At 44.0% G+C, this 21,687-nt stretch overlaps 1 pseudogene; it reads left to right on the forward strand.

The window, feature by feature from the left end:
- Nucleotides 1–18,834: 18,834 nt before the first annotated feature.
- LOC136650603 (5S ribosomal RNA) lies at nucleotides 18,835–18,954 on the forward strand (annotated as a pseudogene).
- The last annotated feature ends 2,733 nt before the right edge of the window (nucleotides 18,955–21,687 follow it).

Here is a 21,687-nt window from a genome sequence, read left to right on the forward strand (position 1 = left end):
CTTCATGATGTTGCACACTGGGAAAGAAAGCAGCAATTGTTGATTCAGAAATACATTAGCCTTTGTAGATGCTATTTTCTGGGCACACAAATGGTTTCTTTTCTCCTCTACTGTATTTCTCTTTATGCTTATCCAACTGGCATGTGAACCAAACAGTGTTTGAGTTCAAAGCAAGCTTTCAAAGCTCCTGATGCTCATGTGTATTCAAGTACAAGCAAACAATGCCCAGTGAAATAAAAGATGACAGCAATGTTTGGTGACCCTTTGTTCTGTGCCTTTGTTCAAAGGTCTCTAGAATGGATCCATTATGGGGAAATGCACCGTCACTGTCACCTGTTTTAATTTTGTGTTTATTTTCTGATATTGCTTTTATGATTTCTCATGAGGAAAACTCAACAACACACAGTATCATGAATGCAGCATAGTGTATGCATGTGAGTGATGTATTTTTGACTTGTCTCACAATAGCACAGCCGTTTTCAACACACTGGGGTGCTGTGGATGGTCTGCAGGTGTGCCACGGGAGTTTGGGGGAGGATCATTTGTTAGCAGAGCCACTGTTTGATACAGGCTCCTCCCTTGACAGTTTTAGCACCTGGTCAGTGTACCATGAGATGAAAAAAAAGTTTGAAAATTGCTGCCATCGCATGAGGCAAGTTGGATACGATAAGGATCCAATGTAGATTGTGCTTCTAACTCAACATTCATTCATGGGATATTTTAAATTTTGGCAATAACAAAAGTATGTACAGGTGTGCCCCCTTATCTGTGGGGCACAAGACTCCTTGCCTCTGGAGGGGTCCATGCCTGGCCTCTGCCAAGCTTAGACTGAACTTGGTAGCTCAAAACACATGACTTCTGGTTTCACAGAGAAATTGTAAGTGACATTTTTAATGCCTTATAAGTCATTAGGAGGCCCAAGGAAGCCCTCCAAGGAAACTCCCCTCGACTCCGGAGGGGACACACTCTGGGGGGAGGGCCTGGACCTGATCTGTGGATAACTGAATCCATGGATACAGGATCTGCAGATATGGGGACCCCCTGTACCTAATGAGAAGAAAAAAGTCTTGTCCATTTGAATCAGTTCAGAGAAAGAACCAAAGGGAAAAAAAAATGTAGCAAACACAACCAGGCTTCCTAGACCACAGTTCTATGCACACCTACTCAGAAGTCAGTCCTATGGTCTTCAGTGGGGCTTACGAACAGGAAAGTGTGCATAAGATTGCAACCCTAGTCAGCCCATAGCTGACAGGTGTGAATGTACAAAACCACCTTATATTAAATGAGATAAATTTATCAATCTGTTTTGATTGATCTATAGCAGGATGGTGAAACTTACTTAACATGACAGCCACGTACAATAAACTTCAGATGTTTGAGAGCCACAATATTTAAGAAGCATTTAAATTCTTAAATATATTTACTCACCGTGAACATTAAACTTCACATTATATGTCGAAGGACCACAGGCGGCTCACAAGCCACAGTTTGGCCACCCCTGATCTACAGTCAGGGTAGGCTACTTTGACTGGATTCCGCTTCTGAGATCACAGGCAAGGTGTTTCCAGCCTTATGATCTGTCATTCTTTTAAATGAAAATTCCAAGGACTAAACCCAAAGCTTCGTTTAATGCACACGCTCTACCTGTGAGCTATTGGTAAAAGCGGACAGAATTCCTCTCTTTGGGCCAGTTCACCCAAACTGCCTCCTACCAATTAACCTATGCAACTGCTTCCCAACATGCTTGAGTTAAGGGGGCAAGATGTAGGAGTCCTTTCTAGTCCCAATATGAGGGGCTGTTGAACAAGCATCATCCAAACCATCTTTATCAAGCCCGTTTCGTTATGCACAAATCAGGGTTCCAAAGCACAATTTCCACAATATTTGAAAAGCCGGAAACTTCTTTATATGTGTTGGCATGTGGATGATAAATCACACCATTTTGTTAGCTTGCCTTTGAATGAAGTAAACATTAAAGCAACAGTGAGATGTTGCCTTTGACATAATGACACTTCTATCGCCAGGACGAGGGCATGTTCATCTCAGAAGCCCAGGATGATGTGGGCTTTCAGGCTCATCATTTCACTCAGTGGAAGTTGTGTGTGTATCCGAGACTCCTAAGGAACCTTTCTTCGCCACTGACCCATGAATGATATGCAGAATACCAATTAAAATATTTGCTAAATGCTGCCCCTTAGGAATGACTCTCTAGCTTTGACCCATGAAGGGCATGTATAGGGATAATTAAAATATTTGTTACAGCATGAAGCTCATTCTCTTTAGACCCAACTGGGGGGGGAGGGGGGAGGAACACAGCTATGTGAAAAAGCGGTCAACATGTAAGTTTTCCTTGCATTATGATCTGCCATTGAATCACATTCCTATTGAGCATCGTGCACCATTTTATAAAGCCGTTGATGTGTTATTTGAAAGAAAACAAAATGGAAATGCTTAGAAAGTAGCATAGTAATTTATAATCCTAACTATACTCAGTTAGGAGCCAGGAAAAGCCAAGAAGCACTGCCATACAAGAGATATCTATTAACTGGGGGGTGGGGGGGGGGTGGGATTATTTATTTATTTATTTATTTATTTATTTATTGTATTTGTATTCCACCTTTCTTGGGTGTTAGGGCACCCAAGGCGGCTAACAATCAAGTTAAAAAATACAGATAAACATTAAAAATACTAAACACTTAAAAACAATTAAAACAAGATAAAATACATAGCAGCAGACTGAAAGCATGCAGTAAAAGACATAAGTTATAAATTTATAAAAACAGCCCTTATAGTGCCTCAAAGGCTTTCCTGAATAAAAAAGTCTTCAGGCCCCGCCGGAACGTTAATAATGAGAAAGCTGCTCTCAGTTCAAAGGGGAGGGAATTCCATAGTGCAGGTGCCACCACCAAAAAGGCTCTGTTTCTGGCCGCCATTCCCTTCACCACTCTCAATGACGGCACAACCAACAGGGCCCCTTCTGATGCCCTTAGAGAACAGACCGAATTATACGGAAGAAGGCAGTCTCTCAAACACGCTGATCCCAAGCCGGTCTCTCAAATACGCTGGTCCCAAGGATTATAGATTAATACCAATCATTGGAATTAAGAATGATGAATATTGAGGGGCTTATAATTGAGCTGGAGCCCTATCCATCCCTCCCATGCTGATACATCCACATCAAAAAAGGTGCATGCTGTGTTGGGGGGGGGAGAGTCTGGGAGGCTTAGGAGGTAAAAGGGGAATTATTTCTCCCTATCCTCTTTAAGTCTCCCTTTCTGCAATGGGTCTCCTTGGACCTGCATCAACTATTTAGCTGGTGCAAGTCTGAGGCGACGAAAGTGTCAGGGAGCCTCTGAACAGAGGGGCTTGGATCCATCATGTGCCATTGCTGTTGAATCCACCCACTTCCACTGCATTCCCAAACTCATTCTTGCCCTTCCCCACACAGTTCCTCCCTTCTTGCCCCTCCCCACCCACTCCTCAACTCCACTGCAGCCTTACCTGGCAGAGCAGGCTAGCAGGGTCTGTTGCTGGCATTGCGGCGGTGCTGCATCTTGCAGCAGAGTGTGCAAAATCGCTGCCAACAGAGCGCTCCACTGGCAATCATTTTTGGACACTTCCACAGTCATAATGGATTCTGTATGACATCCTGATCCTCAATAAGACTGGGCTGTAATCGCTTACTGGAAGTACTAGAAAGGTTTCTGTATCATACCAAAGGGAGATAGAGCACTGCCCAATCCTATGCATGTCTACTCAGAAGTAAGTCCCATTAGAATCAATGGGGCTTACTCCCAGGAAAGTGTGGATAGGATTAGGCTGTCAATCAACTTCAGTCAGAATTCTAAAACTGTTTCATTATTTTTTTCCCACAGCCTTCCTCCTCTACATTTTCTTTCTTCCTTTGAGGAAACTTAGATGGCCATAACAAATGGTCAGTTAATGTGGACTATTGCTAAAGATGTAGGCTGAGATTGGAAGGATGGTACAATTAGTTCCACGCATCCAGGAATGGCACATGCATGCGGAAAACTGAAGCTATCTCCTAAAGCAGCAGTTTGGTGGTGGCTGTCCATCTCTGTACTCCTACTTGCCTTCACTGCCCCTTCTTCACCTTCTTGGACTGGAAAAGTAAGAAGGGGGGAGATGAAAAGGAAATGCAATTAAGAGAAGAATGTTGAGCCAGAACATTGGAGGGTGGAAGCAGCAGAGGCTGGCACATCATCAACTAAGGGGGTCAGCATTTTGCATGCTGCATCAGGTATCTGAAAGTCTTGGGTCAGCCCTAGACAAACCCATGGCATGTCTGGACTTGCTTTTCTCAAACAGTAGAGTCCCATGTCACATAATATTAAGGGTATTTATATATCATTTTTCAACAAAAAAAAGTTCCTATATTTTGCCAGCATGATTTAGATGCATTGGATAGCCTCTCCCACTGACACCTCATTTCAGAGGTCTTATCAGTAGCATAGCTAGAGGGGGTGCAAAGCACTAAGTTTTTCAGGGAGCCTCACCACCATGTGCAAGGGGCCCCTCTCCTCCCCTTCGGAGCCATTCCAGCTGGGGGAAGTAAAATGTAGGCATATGCCTTCCTCCAAAGGGGGGAGGGTCCCTTGCGCCCTGTGGTGAGGCTCCCCGCAAAATTTAGTGCTTTGCACCCCCTCTAGCTACACCACTGTGTCTTTGTAGTCTTGCAGTATAGCATTGCACTGCATCCCCAGACGGCAGAAGCAGTAACACAAATTTACATCCCCAACCTTCAAACAACCCCTTTCCAGAACCACTCCTGTTCCAGGAAATGAAAGTTCCAGGTATCATAAACAAGTCAACCACACAAAGCCCAGGAGACTCTCTGAATTATTGAATGCTCAAATTGGTCTCAAATATACAGTGAATTCTAGCTATATAAAAAGTGCTTAGCGCTTACTCAATGCCATACATTTTCAAGACACTCTACAAGGACTGACAAACCTATCCTTATAATTCCCCTGAGCAGCATGTACTATCCCCATTTGATGGCATTCATAAGAAAAGAGAAGAACTGAAATTACATGTAAGTTTCTGAAGGCCAATACACCAGCTCATGGACAGATGAAGAATTCTAATGTCAGGTGCGTGCTTTGTTTTATTGGGCCTTCTGCTTCATCAGAGATTCACAACCCAATCCTAACTACAGCCCATGCACTGAGCACACACTGCATCCTATGGTTGGGGGCTGTCACTCCTTTAAGGGGTCCATTGTTGGCAACCTTCAGTCTTGAAAGACTATGGTATCGCGCTCTGAATGGTGGTTCTGGAACAGCCTCTAGTGTGGCTGAAAATGCCAATTTGGGAATGACAATCCCTTCCACACTGGGAGCAAGTGCAGTCTGTCCCTGGTCTGTCTCCCTGGCTGTGGGCCTTCCTTCTTTGCCTCTTTGCCTCAGACTGTTGGCCAAGTGTCTCTTCAAACTGGGAAAGGCCATGCTGCACAGCCTGCCTCCAAGCGGGCCACTCAGAGGCCAGGGTTTCCCACTTGTTGAGGTCCACTCCTAAGGCCTTCAGATCCCTCTTGCAGATGTCCTTGTATCGCAGCTGTGTTCTACCTGTAGGGCGCTTTCCTTGCATGAGTTCTCCATAGAGGAGATCCTTTGGGATCCAGCCATTATCCTTTCTCACAACATGACCAAGCCAACGCAGGCGTCTCTGTTTCAGCAGTACATACATGCTAGGGATTCCAGCTCGTTCCAGGGGTAATGTGAGCTGAAGAGCCTTTTGCCCAGTTCTCCCTAGCACATGACAGGCGATGGGACTTCAGCCAACTAGTTGATTTGGCAAGGGGAGGTACAGTGGTCCCTCTGTATCCATGGGGGGATCTATTCCAAGACTCCAGATACCAAATTCCATGGATAATGAATTCTGCGGGGAGGGGGGCTGCACAGCACCGCAGTTACTTACCTGGGGGTTGCACCCTGCCTTCCAGAGGTGGTGTGTGGCCTCCTGACCTCCCGGATGTGACTGGAAGTGCCTTCCAGTTGCAACCAGGAGGTCTTTTGAGGCATGGGGAGGATGAGCGTGACCCTTGGAAGAGCCAGGAACATTCATGTGACGCTGATGTGGGTCTTTCAAGCCTAAAAATAGCACTGGAAATGCATAGTTTGACCACGCAAAGGTTAGAAAAGCTATTTTGGCAATTTTTGTGTTTTTCAAATGCTTTTAAACTGGATCCTGGTATCAGTGGAAGGTTCTGGAACAGAACCCTCTGTGGATATTGAGGATGCACTGTACTCCACATTCTGAAAACTACGGGCCCAATTCTATCCAATTTTCCAGGGCAGGTGCTGCAGTGCCAATGGGGCATGTGCTGTGTCCTTTGGTGGGGAGGCAGTCCCAGAGGCCTCCTCAAAATAAGGGAACATTTGCTCCCTTACCTCCAGGCTGCATTGCAGCTGCACTAGTGCAGGAAAATTGGATAGGATTGGGCTGTACTGCTCTTCATTCCTGAATCCTAGAGAGGGGATTTTGTATGCTACTTTGCATTCCATGCATTTGAATATTTCTTATGCATAAAAAAGGAATACATAATTGGCTAGTCACAATATTAGCCAATGCTGCCTCACTGCAATCGCATTTTTACTGCCATATCTATAAGGGAGGAGATTTCCGGGGATATTTTTCCTTTGTCATTCTGCATGTGTGATATATTCATTGAGGACCTCAAACATTCTGAACTCTCTGCACCACAAGATTTATTGTAATCTGCAGCTGAGGGGAAAAGAAACCCAGCCGCAGGCATGGGGGAAATGGGAGAGCTTAGAATACCCATTGTGCTGATGGAAGGGCTTCATGCAGCTGGAAACATGCACATGCATGTGTGTGTGTGTGTGGGGGGGGGAAGGAATCAAAGGATATTTTCGATGGAAGAGCTATTCATCCAGAATCATTCTTGCATTCCACAGAGTCTACTGGGGAAGTGAGAACTTTTAATTGGATTCTGAACAGTCCATTGCCTGCATTCATGCAAAACACTAGGAATATCTATTTTGCAATGTTTTTAATTTCTTGTGGTATATTTGGACACTATCTCGTGCAGCAGTATCAAACATAAGGCTCGCAGGCCGGATGCAGCCCACAGAAGCTCTTATCTGGCCTACGTGATAGTTGGGCTTTCCCAGCCCCCCCCATCATCTGCTCTCAGTTGTGATGTGACATGTTGGCAGAAGCGATGCTGCAGAAAGGGTGGTGCTGGGAGAGCCTATGAGGTAGGCCACACTTTCAGCAGTGTCTAGAAAATATGATCAAGATCTGTGTATTTTCTCTTCTGTCATTTGAGTTCCTAAGTGAGAAAAAAATTGCATATTTCCAGTCACCACTTGCTTAATGACATCACTTAACAGAAGAACCAGGGGATATCCACTAAAACTGAGTGTTGGGAGAGTTAGGACAGACCAAAGAAAATGTTTCTTTACCAAGCATGTAATTAGTCTGTGGAACTCCTTGCCACAGGATGCGGTGATGGCATCTGGCCTGGATGCCGTTCAAAGAAATTGGACTAATTTCTGGAGAAAAAATCCATCACAGGTTACAAGTCATGATGTATATGTGTAATCTCCTGATTTTAGAAGTGGGGTACATCAGAATGCCAGATGCAAGGAAGGGCACCAGGATGCAGGTGTCTTGTGGGTGGGGCATCGGGTGGGCCACTGTGAGATACAGGAAGCTGGACCAGATGGGCCTTTGGCCTGATCCAGTGGGGCTCTTATGTTCTTACTTCCAACACTCAGCAGGTGCTGTGAATGTTGTTTGGCCTGAAACAAGTTTGACACCTCTGATCTAGTGTCTTCTCTCTAAATTAGTTAGACAACGATCAGGTAAGCAGCAAGACACTGCAGGTTTTGGATCAGGAGTATTGCAATCCAGTATATAAAACAAACAGAACTGCATCAGGGGATAGTATCACTCATTGACCTTCTGCTTAGGGCACAATCCTAACCAGGTCTGCTCAGAAGTAAGTCCTATTTTTTTTTCAATGGGGCTTACTCTCAGGAAAGTGTGATTAGGATTGCAGCCTTACACAACTATGCAAACTTTACGAAATGAGTGTAGGGGAAAACAAATCCAACCCCAAAATGGAATGGCATATTTTGGAACTGCTAAAAATGTTTGTGAGGACTGAATTGTTTGGGCTCAGCTCTAGTTCTGTATAACATGGATCTACAACATGGGAAGAGCGAACTCAGCCTGCTCCCAAGCCAGTTCAGAATGATGGGAGGGGGGGAGCACCAACTTTATATGACCATGAGCTACAGCATGATCCAACATCCTTCTATAAGCCTTTGGCCTTGCTCTCTCCTATAAACAGGCCACCAACGTTTCCCACAATCTCCACTTTCTTGCGGACACAAAGAGGGACACAGAAACACATTACAGTCAGTCTGCATGTCAGTCTACTATCTCTGCTAACGAGGAGGGAGGAGAAAGTGTTTCGGAGTAGAAGATCCAGGCAGAGCCCATCAGAGCCCTGTACTCGATGGATCTCTTCCTCTTGCTGTGCTGTTGAAAGCAAGAGCTCAAGTTCAGAGGACACATCTCAACAGCAATTTGTACTGCCATTCCAAGGTAGAGAGTGACCCTCTATGTTATTACTTTTCTTGATGTGCTAAAGAGGTGGTGGCCACACCAGGAGTGATGCTGCTTTCATTAGCTCCCAAGTGTAATACTTTTTATGTCCTTTCCAGCCAGTTTTGATGAGTTCCTGAAGACCCCCCAACGACATGCATCAACTAAGAGACTTTGGTCCACTTTGGGGTCATCACCCTTTACTCAGATTGTCCCATCTGAAGGGCAGAAAAATGGAAAGTGGATAAAGTTCAGTGAAACAATGTAATAATTCCTTTCCTCCTACAGAACTCAAAATTTCCCTGGAGCCTGTGGCGGACTGTGCTCACATGCAGCTGAACTACTAAGCAAGGACTCTAAGAGATGTATTCAATATATTTCTGCAACTTGCAGATCTTCTGCTGTGTACCTTTTGTCCTTTGCCGAAGTCTGTTCTTTGCTGAAGTCTCATATTCCACAAACGATCAGATAGATTTGTGACTCTAAGGCTATTGTGGACATTTCTTATAATATCTAACTTTTTCATATGATCCTTATATTAATAAGAGAAATTTAATAATAAAGTATACTAATTCCTAAAATGAGCTAGGAGAATATTTATTGAGGGGAAAAATAAATATTTTACCAGCTTGTCTGTTTGCTCATATGTACGTGGGTTTCAGAAGTAACTTGGCAGCATTAATAAGAAATACATCATTATCTTTCTATCAGGAATCTAATATGGAATAAAGTTTGCTCCATCCCAAAATGCACACTTGTCCCATTTTTGTGCTTCTATCTATCTATCTATCTATCTATCTATCTATCTATCTATCTATCTATCTATCTATCTATCTATCTATCTATCTATCTATCTATCTAAAGATATCACCATTTTTTTTCTTTTTCATTTTGGACCACCATAGCAATGCCAATGAATGACTAGCCATCCCAAGCCTATAGGCCTCAGCGCTTTCTGACAGCACACTGAGTAGCACATTGCCGGAGCACTAGTGGGAAGGCCTGGGCTTCTCATATGCATTGCCAGACCTGCAGAGGCCCACCGAGGCATGTGAGATGGAGGGCAAAGTGGGATGGGATGGAGGAGGGCAGAATGGGGGCATGGAGGAGGAGGAACAGGGCGAGAAGCCTGCAATGTGGATGTGATCACAATGGCAAATGCAGAGGTGTAATGTGGGCGGATCCTGGGGCCACTTGCCCCGGGTGCTATGCCAAGGGCGCAAATTCTTTCCTTCACCAGCACCTCCTCCTCCATGACTTCTGGGTTCTCCAGAGAAGCACTGGCAGCAGCCACTTAGCAATCCGGCTGCCACCCACTTTCTTCTCCTGTAGAGGCTCTCACTTGAAGGGGGCTGTGAAAACTCACACATTCTAAAGGTGCTTTGGTGAAGTGATCACTGTGACCTACACGGAACAAAAGTAAACCCATAATGTTGTTTTCTGCAGTTTACATTCAGAGGATAGAATTCCACCCATATGACCATTTCAGTTCACAAAGGACAGGTAGCCTGAGGCTATGGAGCAGCCCTTGGAGATTTACCACCACCTGAACTTGAGTGTTTCCTGTAAGCATTTTAAGACCTTTCATTTGGGCAGGATTTATTGGTCAGAGCTACGCTTTTAAGTTGAGTGTGATGTTTTATATAAACTTTATATAGCAAGGTAATACTTTATATCATGAGAGTGTCATTGTAGATTGTAATTCTTACAAAGGCTGAAGGATGAACATGGCTGGAAGTCCAATGGGCATTTTTTTTTTTTTCAGGGAAAAAAATTCCTAGAAGGATTTTTAAATCTCCCCCCCCCCCAAAAAAAAAAAAAAACACAATTTCCATATTATATTCATCATATTGTAACATTTAAACTACCTCCTCTGTGTCCTACAAATAGTACTTATATGGACTCGGAATTCCAATATACTTGCAATTGACTGGAAGTTATTCTACAGAATACCTTCTTGGTTAGTTTAAGAGTTGGCACAGAAGGATTGGCAGAAACCTGAACATTATCCAGGACCCCAAGACACCATCCTGATCTACAACTCCAATACAGGTGTGTGCCACTTAACGATTGGGATGCATTCTCTTATCCCCTTTATGCAATTAGGTTGTTAAGTGAACATTCCACCCAATCTAGTGGCTTTGATGTGTAAACAGACACTCCCTGCCAGACACTTGCTGGCTACGCAGGCTACTGGAGATATATTGCCTCTTCTTTGCATTATGAGCGTCTCTGTTGTTTAAACAGACAGAGTTAAACAGACCCTCTGCTGCATGCTATGGGAGACACAATTGCCTCATTAAAAGCATCTTTATTGTGCTTTGGCCACCATCATATATGTGGTCCGTCATTATGCAATCCGTTATTAAGGTCCATTATGCACCTGTATTTTTTTTCCTGCTTCCATCCAAATCATTCCTCTAGTATTTATAATAATAATAATAATAATAATAATAATAATAATAATAATAATAATAACAACAACAACAACAACAACAGGTATTTATATACCGCCTTCCTTGGTCTTTATTCAAGACTTTATTCAAGGCAGTTTACATAGGCAAGCTTTATCTATATCCCTATTTAAATAGGGATTTTTACAATTTCAAAGAAGGTTCTTTCTTTCAAGAACGACTACATTCAAGGTGTTTCATTCCGATCTGGCTTCACATTCTGGCCTCCATCCTCCCACGCTCTGAGCAGATGGAATTGCTCGGCTTCAGCTTGTCAGCTGCTCCAAGGTCGCACGGTGCCGGTGGCCTCGAACTGGCGACCTTGTGGATGTTATCTTCAGGCAGACGGAGGCTCTACCTTCTAGACCAGACCTCCTGCCCATAATAAATTTACTTATTTATTTTGCCTCTGAATAAGCAGATTGGCTCTTCCTCAGTATTTCTTCTCACTCAACTACACAAAAATGCAGTTACAGTCTGGCAGGGATGTAGACTTGAGTGACTCACTCCTGAGTCAGATATAAGTTCCATCAATCAAAGACTTGAACTTGACTTGGGGCAGAGGGGCAGTGACTTGAGAGTCTTGAGACTTGACTCGAGAATTTGAGCAAGGACTTAAGACTTAACTTGAGACATGAAGGTCGACACTTAAGACTTGACTCAAGGCTTGTGGTTAGGAACTTGAATACATCACTGCAACCTGGAGAGTTTGCACTGGTGATGGCTACATCCACTTCTGCTATTGTCTTGTGCCTTCAGTGCTGAAGACCCTGATTACTCAATCCCAATCATATAAGGACATTGTTTTTATGGCCTATTCCACTGTTTCCATAATAAAAAGGTTGTGCTTCTGTTCAAACAGTGTATTTAAGGAGCACCTCTAAATAAAACTGAGGAGAACTTTAGAAATGCTGGATAGTTATCTTGGTTATTATGGGCAGAAATTTGGTCTTCTATCTGGATTTGAATGTCCTTTAACTGAACCTACATCTTAAACTTGGTACAGCACATTTGCAGCACTTTAACATCAAAATACATTTTTATTCCTGATCAAGACTGACTGTCCTTCTGCCAGGCATGCTATAATTCAATTTTATGTTAAAGATACAAGATACCATGACATGAATTTGCAAGTGAATTCCTATTTCCTGTGTTTATGGCACTCAGATTGGTTTATAACAATAGTGCCTTGTGGGAGAAAAAGCTCAGGAGAGTCATATTTCACTTGTATCTAAATTCAATAACAGTTTGTTTTTCGGAGTGAGTGACTGTTCCGATAAGCTCCAGGTTGGCTAAAATGAATGTGTCACCCCTAAAATAAATACTAAATTAACACCTGAACTCACCATTCCAAATCTATTTACCATAGCATAATCCTTTTCCCATGCTGGAAATGGTTGGGGAGACTGTTTGAAACTTGTCCTCAGTGCAAGAGGTTCTGGGATAAGAATGACTGTTATAAACCTGGCATCAGGGAGATACCTAAATGCATCCATATGGGGGAATGCTCAGATCAGAGAAGCCTGGATAAGGGGGAGGTCATTTTATTCTGTTTTATCTAAACACTTCCACATAGCTGCACATTTTCCATCTATAAAACTGATTTGGAGGAATAGTTAAATTTCTCTGAGGATGCCAGGATCCTAGCTAGATAGGCAATGTTTTCACTAATATGTAACCTGGATAACAAACTGAGCATGCAAAAAAAAAAAAAAATTGTCCAGAATTGACCATACACCAAATTAGAGTCAGGCTATGCTTGTGGATTGAATTAGATGGTACAGAATGCCTGGAAGTGTTTCATTTAGCAGGTGGTGGACTGTTATGTGTCACTCACATACATTCCCTGCAAGAATTAATAATCAGAGAGTAGGGTAGTATAAAACCCTTTCCCTGGCATGCTATATTTCCATAGGCAGGGGGACTGCAACCTGATCAGCTATGGATCCAGACAGTGACACCCCCTAATGAGGTCAGACCACACTGGGTAACACCATTTGGGGATGACACCAAAGAAGGGGATTCAAAAATTTCCTAGCTGGGCCAACCGAGTGCGGGGGGGGGGGGGGGGTCAGGTCTCCTGGGTGGGTAGACCTGAGCTCAAACATTGGAAAGAACTCCAACAAGGAGGTCCAAACAGAGTAGACCTGAATTCCACATTGGGAAGCCTGGTAGACCTGGGCTCTGGAGATATTTGTGACTGCCCTCTTTCTGCCCTGTTTTTCCCTCTCCTCATCCCTATTCCACTCTGATAGTATTCCTCCCCCCCCCATTGGGTGATACCAAAGTGATACCACTGGATCTAGACCTCATTCAGTCCCCCTCCCTTACAATTAATACTGCTTTCTCTCTGGGGACTAGAATGTTAAAACTATGGCTACTAAGGACTGACTGCAAGAATTCATGGAATTCTCAACAAAAGGGTCTTCTGGTGGGTCTCCTCCTGCCTCAGGTGGCCTCTCTTTGTGTACCTTGGCAATGTGTATGAAGGAGGATGTGGGCTTTCCTCTCTAAATTCACTGTCAATAATCTACCAGGCCACTGCCCACTATATCACTCTCCACAATGCCCAGTGTAGCATCACACACAATCTGAGGAATTGAGATACTATGATGGGTCAACAACAGCAATGACAACAACAACAAAAATGGTAAGTAGCAGCGGGTTGGGAAGCTATTGTATTGGAAAGTAACATCACCACCCAGGCATCTCCATCTCCTTTGGAAGAAAATTCATGTCTGTTGCCACACCAAGGTAAGGAGACGGGCCACTTAGTTGTAGACTGAGCCCAATCCTGCCTGGGTTTCAGTTCAGTGCAGTAATAATAATAATAATAATAATAATAATAATAATAATAATAATAATAATAATAATAATAATAATAATAATAAACTTTATTTTTATCCCGCCCTTCTCCCCAAAGGGACCCAGGGCGGCTTACAACATATTAAAAAAAAAAGATTAAGACATAATTTAACAGATAAAAACATATTAAAAACACATTAAGAGAAACCATAAAAACAGTAATCAGATAAAAGTCAGAATAAAAAGAGCATAAAACAGCAGTTCAAGGAGGAATCACGCCTGTAAAAAAACCTAAAAGATGTATAAAAGATGTTAAAAAGGCCATAGAGTCAGAAGGCTTGTGTAAACAACAAGGTCTTCAGGCCTCGTCGAAAGGTCTCTAGGGAGGGAGCCATTCTCAAATCAAGGGGGAGTTCCATAACATTGGTGCCACTACTGAGAAGACCCTATTTCTTGCCGCTGCCCCACATACCTCTTTAGGTGGTGGCACATGTAAAAAGGCCTTCTCTGATGACCTGAGAGGACGAGCCGGATTGTACGGGAGTAGGCGATCTCTAAGATAGCCTGGCCCAGAGCAGTATAGGGCTTTAAAGGTCAAGACCAGCATCTTGAACTGGGCCCGGAAACGAATGGGCAGCCAATGTAGCCCCCGGAGAAGCGGACTGACAGAGTCAAACCGCCTAGCTCCAGTGATCACACGGGCTGCCGCATTCTGCACTAATTGCAGTTTCCGAACCGTCTTCAGGGGCAGCCCCACATAAAGTGCGTTACAATAATCTAACCTCGATGTCACCGTAGCATGGATCACCATGGCCAGGTCTGCACGATCCAAGTACGGCCGCAGCTGGCGCACCAGCCGAAGCTGCGCGAAGGCCCCCCTAGCCACAGCCGCCACCTGGGAGTCCAGGAGCAGCTGCGAGTTCAGGTGGACCCCCAAGCTGTCGACCTGCTCCTTCAGAGGGAGTGCAACCCCATTCAGAGCAAGCTGATAATCCAGCACCTGCATCGAGGATTTCCAAACCAGGAGAGCCTCTGTCTTATCCGGATTTAATTTCAGCTTGTTAGCCCCCATCCAGATCCTCACTGCTTCCAGACAGCGCTCCAGGCCCTCAACCGCCACCCTGGAGTCTAGAGGAAAGGAGAGATAGAGCTGGGTGTCATCAGCATATTGATGACACCCCACTCCAAACCCCCGGATGACCTCTCCCAGCGGTTTCATGTAGATATCAAATAGCATGGGGGACAGAATTGAACCCTGTGGCACCCCGCACTTCAAGGGCCAGGGTGTCAAACAGGCAACCCCCAGCACCACCATCTGGGACCGACCCTCCAAGTAGGAGCGGAACCACTGCAAAACGGTGCCTCCAACTCCCAACTCGGCCAATCGGCCCAGAAGGGTACCATGGTTGATGGTATCGAAAGCCGCAGTGAGGTCCAGCAGGACCAACAGGGATGCACTCCCCCTGTCCAGTCCTCGGCATAGGTCATCCACCAAGGCAACCAAGGCGGTTTCCATCCCAAAGCCTGAAACCAGATTGAAAAGGGTCCAGATAATCTGCTTCATCCAAGACCCTTTGGAGTTGGGCCGCCACCACCCACTCGATTACTTTGCCCAGAAATGGGATGTTGGAGACTGGCCGGTAGTTATTCAGCACAGTAGAATCCAGGGAGGGCTTCTTCAGGAGGGGGTGAACCACTGCCCGTTTCAAAGCGAGTGGCAATGTCCCCTCCACCAAGGAAGAGTTGACCACCCTCCCCGTCCACTCAGCCAGGCCACCCCGGGCCACTCTTATCAGCCAAGCCGGGCAAGGATCGAACAGGCAGGCAGACGGCCTCACACTCCAAAGGAGTCTGTCCACATCCTCAGGCTGCACAAGCTGAAAAAGAATCCCACAACACTGGACAAGCAGTTGCCAAGGGGACATCGTCAGACATTGTCAATGTGGCATCCAAGTCGTGACGAATACAATCTATTTTATCTGCGAAATGTTGTGCAAACACGTCACAGCGGCTGCCCGTGTATTCCTCCTGATCTACTGGAGGGGCCTGATGGAGGAGGCCCCGCACCACACGGAACAGCTCTGCCGGACGGCTATCAGCAGACGCAATGGTAGCAGAGAAGAATGACCTCTTCGCTGCTATCACCGCCACAGAGTAACCTTCCCTGGACACGTAGCCCTGGCTCAAGGGTTCCATGTGCTCACACCAACCGGTCGTACAGGTTCATTCACCTTTTTTAGTTACACAAATGCTTTAGAGTAAGGGTTCCCAAACTCCTTAACTTGGCGACCCATTGCATCGCCTGTGGTAGATCCCACCAAGGTCAGGACACTGCAGGTAAAATTGCAGATGACCTGGAAGTAGCATACACATGCGCTTCCTATGTCACTGGCTATGTCACTCTGCCTTTCCAAAACTGTGTGTTGCAATCCACCAGCATGACACAAAGTTTGGGAAATGTAGCACGATGCGACCAGTGATGGGGGGATGGATGCATACAACCCAGAAGCAACTTCCGGGTCGCCCTCCATTTTACCCTGCAGTGTAGCAGGCCAGTGACCCACCAGGAATCTAGCTACAGTAACAAATATACAAGTACAGTTAAATTTTGAGAGAAAGGATGTTTGGTGGGAACTGTAGTATGCACCAAGTTCATATTAGAAATTAGGAATTTCTAATTAGAAAACAGAACCAGAAATTAGAAAACATCCAGGCTTTAATATCCCATCGTCTGTCACATTTCTGAGGAAATGAGAAATTACGGTTGATACGTTTCCATGGACTGACTTTCTCAAAGAAATCACTACAACTCTGGATCGATCTTTTAAACCAGACTCGTTTGTTATTGATTTTTTTCTTAACTAGACTTCATGCCTCCAGCTTACCTTGCTAATTACTCCAAATACCTGCAACCAAGTCTTGCAACTGGCTTCTATGCATTCCATTTAAGTCACCTCACTTAAGATGGATCCTGTTTTATTGACTCCCTTCCGAATGAGGCTCTCTGGTTCAAGGCTGCCTTACTAATTAGATTGGATATCCAATACTAATTATTTTTGCTTGTTTCGGGGCATTTCATTTAAGCCAGATTACAATTTGGAAGCATATCCTGCTGTGCTTGAAATAATCAAGCTTGTAAATCTTGCAAGTGGAAGCCTCTCGCATGGATGGTCTTATTTAGCCCGACGTGGCAAATTCAAGGGAGATTCCAAAAGCCATTTCCACTCTGGCAAGAGGGGTGGGCCCGCTATCTAGAGGGGGATACAAAAAAGCCACACCGGATGGGGGCTAGATCAGATGAGATGTCTTTTCCATTCCAGCCCACCATATATGGAGCAAGTGTGTACAGCTCTCTTACTTTATTTATTTATTTTCACATTTTTATACCACTCTTCCTCCAAAGAGCTCAGGGTGGTTTTACATAGCTGCTTCTCCCCTTCTTCTTGTCCTCACAACAACCCTGTGAGATAGGTGAGACTAAGTGAAAGTGACTGGCCCAAGGTCACCCAGGAAGCTTTGTGGCCAAGGGGGGATTAGAACCTGGATCATCCAGGTCTAAGTCCACCTCCCAAACCACTACACCACCCTGGCTCTCTTATTTGATCTGTTACCTCAACCCCAAACATCTTTTCTTGAATACGTGTTGCATAGGACTTTTGAATGATGCCCAAGTATTTGATTCATTTTACAACAATAAAGCAATCAATCAACCAAGCAGTTTGATAGCATCTGGATGTTCTTTCCCCAGACATACAGGATGGTACACTGCACTTGTCTAGGAGAAGCTGCACACCCTCACTTCTCTCCATAAGATGGACCAGGGGAGATGTATAATTTAGTCCATCCTGGTATGAAATCTAGTCGACATGAAACATTTACATTTTTAATTGTCCTTTCCATCTTTGAGCTCTATCTTCAAGTTCACCAAAAAACAAAACACAAACCCATACCCTAACTAACCAGCTCTCAGGATGCCCTCACATTTTTTTATATCTTTATTTTTATTTTCTATACCCCTTTGTGTTTGGTTAACATGATTTTCTCCCCCCCCCCTTTTCTTTCTGCTCCATCTGTGCATGAAGGATAATGAAAGCCAGGGTGGTGTAGTGGTTTGGGAGGTGGACTCAGATCTAGATGACCCAAGTTCAAATCCTCCCTTAGCCATGAAGCTTCCTTGGTGATCTTGGGCTGTTCACTTTCTCTTAGCCTCACCTACCTTGGGTCAGTCACTTTTTCTTAGCCTCACCTACCTCACAGGGTTATTGTGAGGGAAAAAGGAGGGGTGCAACCATGTACACTGCCCTGAGCTCTTTGGAGGAAGGGCAGTATAAAAATGTGATTAATAAATAAATGGAACTCTGCATCACTTTTATCAATCTCTCTCTCTCTCTCTTTTAAGCGACAGGGTAATCAGAATGGGCACAGCTGCTTAATTTGTTCAACAACCAGTTTTTAATTCCTTCATATACTCAAAAGTATTCTGACAACAACTATCTAGAAGTATCCTGGAGCTTATGAAAATGTTTCCAAATCAATTATTGGATATTGAGAAATTTATGTGGATCTTTTCCTTCTTATATTCTCTACATTTTTTACAGTTTTACATGGCGTGAAAGAAATTGTTACAACAATGGTGGAACCAAATTACCTATAGTTTGTTGTTATTGTTTTTCACACTTCTTGGCTCCCTTAAAAACAACAAAAGGATTGTTTCAGTACTCTTTATGAAATCTGCAGTTGTATTGACCTTAAGAATGCAACTGCACAGCTAAATCTGACTGACTGCTTGAGATCATGGCACTATCACTTTCACTATGCGAACCCTGATTGTTTGGATGAACAAAGCAGTATTAATTGAGGGGGGAAATGTCACTGAAGAATCAGAGGTCAGAGAAATAAAAATCATATTAAACTGTGTCTTAAAGTGTTGTCTATTCAGTTTAAAAGGTGACTAGGTACTGTTGAGAAGCTAAACATGTTTGGCAACTGTTACCCTGCAGATGCCTGATCTCATCTGATCTCGGAAGCTAAGCAGGGTCAGGCCTGGTTAGTACTTGGATGGGAGACCGCCTGGGAATACCGGGTGCTGTAGGCTTATACCGTAGTCTTTCGAGACTGAAGGTTGCCAAACAAACATGTTTGGGACAAAGTTTCCATTTCAACATGCTCATTGGTTTCGCTTCAGCCCCAAAAATGCGGGAGGTATTTTTCATGGCCATAACGATCTGACACAGATCCAGAAAGAGCCAAAATGGCTGCTTGAAGGAGCACGGAAATTCTGGTCTCACAAAGTGCTTGGATGTGTGACCTCACCATCAGCACCAGTGCCACCTAAGTTGGGCAAGGAGAGTGCTGAGAAGAGAGGCATGGCACAATGGGGTATGGCAATCTGGAATCTGCCTCCCCACGGCCTTACCTTGAGCTCTGACACTATCTCAGCAAGCAGGAAGAGGATTCGAGACCTGATTGAAGTGGCTCAGTGGCTGGCAGGTTCGGGGTGGGCAGTGGGCAGAAACAGGGCACCCCTCATCCATTCACCACACCCCCAACTTACCACTGAAAATGGTTTCTAAACCAGTTCTAATCTAGCACTCTTTTAATCTTCCTTTCTGATTAGCGTTTGAACTAGTTAAGCTAGATTACTCCGCAAAGCTGAAATCTATATGCGCTTTCCTGGGACTAACCCAGTGAATGCAATGGAATTTGCTTCTGAGTAGACATGCCTAGGATTGTGCGACAAACTGCAAACTGCCATGATATCCATTTTATGCCTCCGTTTCGACTGACCTTGTAAGGACAACTTTTTTGCAGCACTTAAAAACTCTTGTTTTAGGAAGGATGTTATAAAATGTAGGCAGATGGGACAACAGGTCTTCCATCCAAATCTCTATGGTTAGCAGGGCAAGTTGTTGTCACTGCCATTGGCTGCAGTGACCAATTGGGATTAAGATACCCTCTCTCACAATGTTTACTTTAAAAACTGTGCCATGGGAACCCAAGAGGAATAAACTCTTGGCAGTTTGAAGGCTGAATGTCTATGAGGCCAGATAAATTGTCCTTAAATAGGAACTATTCATTCCGTGACCTTGCAGACTGTGGTGCAGAGAAATGAGACTTTAAAGAAACGAGACCCAATCAGATGCATTGCAGTCATCAGCAAGCACTGATAAGAGGAAAGGCAAGAGATGGTTCCAGAAGATTACTGTGCTGCTGCAAAGAAAAATGGGAGTATTGTGAGGTCCCTTCTCAAAATCAATCTGACATTAATCCAGTTTATTGGATCAACCTTTCCCCACCAAATCAGCTATTGACTTTGGGCAATGATTTCAATTACATCCAGATTTTTGTTTGCCTTTCAGAATGGAGATAGACATTGGTTAAATTGGTATCCCAGGCCTGATGTCAGGTGTACTAAAATTGATGATCTTGGATTGAACGAATACAGTCCAGTTGTGAATTAGGTAACATTTACATAACTGTATACAGGTGATTCGAGTTTACAGTCTTTCCCTTGCTTCATCGATTGCCTTTGTGTATACATTGGGTATCTCACTGTATCAAGGTGCATTCCACTGAATCAGTTCATTTTTTTTGTTCATCCAGCCCAGTAGTTCCCAAACTTTTTAGCACCAGAACCCACTTTTTTCAATGACACTCTTTCAGGACCCACCTAAGTTTACCAGAATTTTATAAAGGTGATCTAGAAAGAAAAATTTTATTTATGCATTTATTTATAATAATAATCAGGAAAAAGACTCTCAAATATTTATCTCCCTATATTTACACATGCTTGCAAACTGCAGGAGCTGAGCTTGTTGCAGGGTAATGAGCAGCTACTGTATCTGATTTTTGAATAGCCTCAGGGCTTAAGGCAATTAGTTATCAGATATTTCCATCACCCTTTGCCCACCCAGCAAAAATCAGGCCGTGACCTACCAGTGGGTCCTGACCCACAGTTTGGGAACCACTGATGTAGCCTAATAGCACTGTCAACTCTGGATATGGAGGATATCCAAGGAGGATATAGAGAGGTCTTCCTCATCACCTGCCACCTGAATGTTTTAATTGAAGATATAGATATAGATAGATATATTTAATTGAAGATATAGATATATCTATAGATAGATAGATATAGTTAATTGAAGATATAGATATAGATAGATAGAGGATATAGAGAGGTCTTATCTGGATATCCAAGGAGGATATAGAGAGTCTTCCTCATCACCTGCCACCTGAATGGTTTAATTGAAGATGCTGGTTTTTGAGTCTGATACTTTCCACATGCAAAATATGTACCCTACTAATAAGCATCTCTTCCTTTATGTGTTAGTCTTTCTTTATTTGTTTGCTACCTGTTTTATTCAATTGCTTTTCATTGGTGGAGATGAAAAACGATGGGAATTGATTTATTGCAAGAAAATTGAATAAATTTTAAATAATTAAAAGTTGGTGTCTTGTTACACGTGAACTTTAGCCAGGGAGCCTATCCATCCAGCCAACAGGCAGCCCAATCCTATGCATGTCTACTCAGGAGTAAGTCCCATTAGAGTCAATGGGACTTACTTCCAGGAAAGTGTGAATAGGATTGGGTTGTGAACTTGTTGCCTCAAGAAGCAGATTGGTGGGGGGTGCCCCCTGGGAGGAGAAGGAGATGCTCCTCCTTTTCTTGCCACTCCCTGGATTGGACAGGAAATGGAATACAGAGAGGAAGTGCAAAGGGGAGGAGAATGCTGAGCTAGAACATTGGAAGGGAGCAGAGACTGGCATATCATTGGGTGGAAATGAGGCAGCCTTTGGCAGGCTGCCTCAGGGATCAGGAGGTCTTGGG

The sequence above is a fragment of the Tiliqua scincoides genome, chromosome 4 (genome assembly GCF_035046505.1).
Source record: "Tiliqua scincoides isolate rTilSci1 chromosome 4, rTilSci1.hap2, whole genome shotgun sequence".
NCBI lineage: Eukaryota > Metazoa > Chordata > Lepidosauria > Squamata > Scincidae > Tiliqua > Tiliqua scincoides.